The following is a 6,135-nucleotide window of genomic DNA, read 5'->3' as shown; positions in this document are numbered from 1 at the left end:
GTATGCTTTTGTTTTATGTAAAGCAACTGAATTTGAGACAAAATACAACAAAAATACTAGTTCATGTTCTTAGACAAATGAGTAATTTTACAAAATTCAAACTCCAAATCAGTAAAACAGAGAACCAAAATCTGCTTCACAAGACATTTAGAAAAGATTTGTATTAACGAAAACCTGCAGTTTTGTTGTATTTGTATTGAATCATGACGAAGATGTCTAGGTATCAAAATTTTCAGTTTTCAGTTTAATATCAACAAATATATAAAAAAAAACCTTGCAGAAGTGCTGTTTTGTAAAAAAACAACGAATTTAGTCCGTTTTCAATAATATATTCGTTGTTTTTCACAATTTTAATATTGATCATGGCGTGGGTTACATTATTGAAACTTTATCTCAAAAAATAACGAAAATCATTTGGGGGCGAAATAAAAAAATACATACCTCCTGTAGTGGACCATTAAAAGAACGCGTTTTGATAAAAAGTTATTGAATTTTTACACTTTTACTATAAGAAATTTCCAAAAATTGCAGAGCTAATGTCGAGAAACAAATTCTATAAAAGTAGCGTCACTTGAAAAGACCATTATTGTCCGGCCAATCAGAGACGAGCATTAAACTTTACGTTTTCAAAGCCAACCTTCGCGATTGTTGGCGCGAAAATTTGGACATTTGAATAAACGAAGTTGAAAATTAATTAAAGTAGTTGCAAATGACTACTTTTTGATGTATTTTATTAGGTGTCTGCTTTTTTTTAAGGGGCTTGGTAAATGCTTTCGACGATTATCACAAATATGAAACACCTGCTTAAATATTTATCACAAAAAACATAAATATTGCTACCATTACATTACCAGGTTGATTTTCGAGCTGGCTACCACGTTGTCTATTTATTTCACTTAAAACTGCTTTAAATGGCCTGTTAAAGAAGAGAACACCATATCTCTCGAAACGTTAAGTGATTGCAAATGGACGACGTCGTAAGCAGCTCGAAAACCAACTTGTACCAACGACACCAGCCATGGAAACCTAAAGTTATTACCTAGTATTTTTAAACACTTATTATACCTTTAGGACTTGGCGAAAAACCTACTGTGGAATAATTAAACCAATTTTTATTTATTGTTATAAATAAGTGGACGAATATTAATACAAAATTATTTATTATTAATCACATTAAATTCGCTAACATTAAAAAAAAAAAAGAAAAATAACTACGAAATGAAAATAAGAATAAAAATAAAAACTTACAATTTTATATAATAGCTACGAGTAGGTACAAGCATTTGCCAAACCCAAACATGTATTCTTTTTGTAACTTTTCGCAGTGTTATTTCACTTTTAATTATACTGATCAGTTTAATCACTACATTTAAAATACTTTGGTACTTGTCTAGCAACGATAAGTTTACTTTTTACTTATCTAATTTGAAACGAACGCCAAAATTGACGCCATAGACTGTTCTACCTCTTTTGTTTTTTCTTCTAAAATAAAATCGATAATCGGATGATCTTGTCCATCCTGATTTTTTTTCGCGCAATCCACGAAAAAGTGAAATCTTTTAGTACAGGTAGAAAGAGATGAACTAACCCATTATATATTATCATAACTCATCACTAGGGGGCACAGCGTTTTTTACTAGTTTCAAAACTCACTCATAAGAGTAATTTTGAGGAATAAACACCAAAAGACTTAAAATTTAATTTCGAAAACATTTTTTTAGAATTCGATTCGAGTAGGTAAAAATCATTTTTATTTGCATTCGAAAAACGTTTTACTCAACGTAAAAGACTTCTTCAATGTCTGCATTTTAAAATGCTAGTAACATCATTTAGATAATATTAATTAGTCCTTCTAATGCATTAAAGGAAGACCAACATAAATTGCAAGTAAAACAGCAACTAATTTAAGAATGCAAGTTGCTCTTAAATAGTTAATTAATTATAATTTAGTTTTACTGTTTTATGTTGATATGCTTTATATTGTAACCCGTCTGTGTGAGTATTGGTAATATGTTGAAGGAATGTTAGTATTAAGGACTCTCATTCCCTTCAAATTAATACAAAAACAAGAAAATGTCGTAAGATACGGTTTTATAATATAGAAAGCCTAAAGTTGATGAAAACTTGACATTTTAATACTTTTGAGAAGTTTTCGACTGTATTATGGATACCAAATGAAAACAAATAGTTATTTTGTAAAATATTTTAACAGTTGACATAAGAATACCTTCTTTTGTTGATGACACTGCTCTGTATGCCTTTGTTTTATGTAAAACAAATGAATTTGAGGCAAAATATAACAAAATTCTCGTATTTCGTGTTATTGTTCAAGTGAGCAATTTTACAAAACTCTAACCTCAAATGAGTGAAGCAAAGACTGAAAATCTACTTTACGAGACATTTAGAAAACATTTTTACAAGTAAATATTTTCACTTGGTCGTATCCTGTATCCATATTGAAACGTCCTTATCACTTTACATTATAAAAACAACTGAGTTGCAAAATGTAAAATGAAAAGAAAATGGTTTTCTTTTCATTTATTATTAAAACTAACAACTGTGTAGAATTCTTACCTCATTGGCATCAATGGACATGCAAGAAAGTCCTAATTTCTTTACCATGTAGAATCGATTTTATAAGGTAACAAGTGGAAAATTAATGAGAAATTGTCATTTGTTACATATCTGGGGGGTTATCGAAGTTGCAGTGTATAAAGTTAAAGGAAAGTTAAATTCGTACCTTATTAATTTATTAAAGTTGATGGAAACCTCGATAGAAATGCAAGAAAATCCTATTTTCTTTGCATTGAAGGAGGTTTTGAAGGTCCTGTAGATAAAATACTTCTAGTTGATTCGTGTGGGTATGAAGATATTATGTTGAAGAAGTCTTAGCATCAAAAACTCTTAATTTTCACTCCAAATACTGTAAAAACACAAAAACGTCTTAGCAATCGATTTTATAAGATAGCAAGTGCAAAATTAATGAAAAGTTATCATTAGTTACACATATAGGAAGTGTAAAGTTAAAAGAAAAACAAATGGATTCATGTATTATAAAAATCAACAATTCTGTAGCAGTCGTACCTTATTAAGTTATGAAAGTTGGTGAAAGCTTCGATGAAAATACAAGAAAATCTTATTTTCTTTGCATTGAAGGAGGTTTTGAAGGTCCTGCTGATGAAATACTTCTAGACAGTTTGTGTAGGTACTCGAAGATATTATGATGAAGAAGTCTTAGCATTGAAAACTCTAATTTCCATTCCAAATACTGTAAAAACATACACAATGTCTTAGCAATCGATTTTATAGATAGCAAGTGGAAAATTAATGAAAAATTAACAGTTTTATACCTCTGTGAGGTTTTCGATTGTGCTATAGGTATCAAAGAAAAACAAATTGCCATTTTACAAATTGTTTTAATACTTGACGTTAGAAGATATTCTCTTGTTAATGATACTGCTTTGTATGCTTTTGTTTTAGGTAAAACAAGTGAATTTGAAACAAAATATAACAAAAGTTCTCCGTGCTTCAGGTTATTATTCAAAACAGTAATTTTACAAAATTCTAACTTCAAGTAACTAAAACAACCACTAAAAGCCTGTTGTACATGACAATTATAAAAGGCTTGTGTAACCAAGTGCTTGTAATTTGGTTGGATTTGTATTGGACTATTACGAAGATGTCCAGATATCAAAATATTAAATTATCGTTCTACTGCCAACAAATATATGAAAAAACTTCTTGTAATAATGCAAGTTTGCAGAAACTAACGAATTTAGTTGGGTATCAACATGATATTTACAAGTTTTATCATTTTTAATATTTATCACGGCGTGGGCTACATTATTGAAACTATCTCAAAAAATAACGAAAATCGTTTGGGGGCGAAATAAAAAAATACGTACCTCCTGTAATGGACCATTAAAAGAACGCGTTTTGATAAAAAGTTTTTAAATCTTAACACTTTTACTATAAGAAATTTCCAAAAATTACAAGAGCTTATTTTGAGAAGACATTTCTAAAAGAATAGCCACACAGGAAAGATGCATTATTGTCCGGCCAATCAGAGACGAGCATTAAACTTTTCGTTTTCAAAGCCAACCTTTGCGATTGTAGGCGCGAAACTTTTTAAATTTAAACAAGTGAAGCTTTTCTCTCGTTAGAAAAACATTTGAAGTTAAATTTCAGATAGGAGGATGAAGTTAAACCAGTCGTAAATCATTATTTATCAATTTGGTTTGTTTTTACATTAAATTATCGCATCAAAGCTATAAGATATATATTTCTGTTAATTTTTCTGTTTTTTTTTTTTAAGTTTCTCTAAATGTTTAATAATACAAAAATCCACAAATAATGTGTAATAAAGTTGTTACACTTTCTTTACCACCTCATGAACCTACCACTTACAGTAACTTTAATGAATAAACATCGAAATACATAAAAAAAGCATAAGTAAAGAAATAAATATTTTGTAAACAAATTGCTCTTGCGTGGTCAATTGAGACTTATTTGTTGCAAGAAAATCAAAAGGACTTTCGAGGAACTAATCTAAAAACACTAATTCTCAAAATTCCAAATATATTAGCGTCCAGAAACGTAAAATTGAGATTGAAGATGATACCTTGGTTGTGAAAATGCACTTTATATTTCTAAACATTTTCATATGGAATTTTATTTTCATAGGTCATGTTGATGTACTTAATTCTTTTTGTAATAGTTTTGAGTTGTTTATTGCTTATTTTTAGTTATCAGCAAAATTTATTTAATTTTGACTTTCTTCATTGCTACTTATTTCATCATTATCGTCAGTTAATATGTTGTTTAAACAATTGATGTAACTGATATTCTTCTGTTTTGATTTATTATTCAGGTTTTGTTTATTTTTTAAAAACAGTTGAATAATGAAGCGTAAAGTTAAATGAACTCTAATATGCTCATTTATTATTATTAAAACTATTTATGCAATTCAAATTCTCACCTCCTTAGAGATCCAAGAAGGTTCTAATTCCCTTGTACTAAGGAGAATTCTGTAATGGTGAAATTATTCCAGTCCATGTGTGTGGATAGTATCCTTGTGTCGAAGAAGCATTGGCATTGAACACCCTCATTTCCATTTCAATTATCTGCTGTAAAAACACGGGAAATCTTTCAGAAATGAATATAATAGGATACCAAGGAGAAAATTAATGATAAATTTTCATCTACGTACTGGTGAAAAGTTTTTAGCTGTTTTATGGGTAAGTACCAAATAAAGACAAATTTTTATCTTGTAAAGCGTTTTAATAGACGACATTAGAACACTTTCATTTGTTCAAGATACTTTTGTTTTATGGAAAGCAAGTGAATTTGTTTTAAGTTTTATTTGCATTTGTTACGAGGGCCAGGTACCAAATTTTTTTGTTATGAAATTATTCTCTGCAAATTCACGTAAAATATTGTTGGAGTATTGCAGTTTAGTTAATGTAAATGAATTTAAAATCGTATCGGGTTTATATTTATCGTTTTTTCTTTCTTTTTTAATTTGGCGTGGTTACAAAAGTTACTTATTTTAAAAAATAACGAAAATCCTTTGGAAGCGAATTAACAGAATACATACCTTACGTAGTGGGCCATCAAATGAACCCGTTTTGAGAAATATTCTTTAGGTTTGTGCCCTTTTACTTTTATAATTTGTAAAACTTTTCAGGATTAATGTTTCCTCAATAGTAGCGTCACTTGAAAAGGCCATTTCCGACCAATGAACCAGAGAGGAGAAGCGAAAGTTAAAATTCACAGCCAACTTAGTTGAAGTATTTGGGCAAATTTAAATTAATTATATTTGCAATGAAAATATCGTTGCTTATTTACTTGAAGATGATTATACCATAAAGAGAATCGAATTGTCTACTATTTTTCGTTTTAAACTCTGATGGTTCAATTGTTTTTTAATTGTTAATTAAAAGTTTAATTAACGCAGTATTTTATTTTATTTCATTGCATCAAAAACTATTTTATAAGTGTTATGTGAATATCGTCTATTAGTTTTACTATGCTGCAATTAAAAAAATAAACAACTTCAGAAGAGGATTTCGTCTTTCATTTATTATTGATATTATATATACATAAATATAAATAATTTATCGTACTTTAAAATAT

General features: G+C 28.8%; 1 long non-coding RNA gene across 1 annotated transcript in view; it reads left to right on the top strand.

The window, feature by feature from the left end:
• Nucleotides 1–6,049, top strand: part of LOC108741199 — a 14,251-nt gene extending 8,202 nt beyond the window's left edge. Inside the window, exons 4-5 of the long non-coding RNA XR_001938470.2 lie at nt 4,987–5,237; nt 5,687–6,049. This is a non-coding gene — a long non-coding RNA (uncharacterized LOC108741199). The remainder of the gene's footprint in view (nt 1–4,986; nt 5,238–5,686) is intronic.
• The last annotated feature ends 86 nt before the right edge of the window (nt 6,050–6,135 follow it).

Source organism: Agrilus planipennis, unplaced genomic scaffold (assembly GCF_000699045.2).
Source record: "Agrilus planipennis isolate EAB-ADULT unplaced genomic scaffold, Apla_2.0 scaffold256, whole genome shotgun sequence".
NCBI lineage: Eukaryota > Metazoa > Arthropoda > Insecta > Coleoptera > Buprestidae > Agrilus > Agrilus planipennis.
The sequence above is the reverse complement of the archived record's forward strand: the minus strand, read 5'-3'. Positions and strand labels throughout refer to the sequence as shown.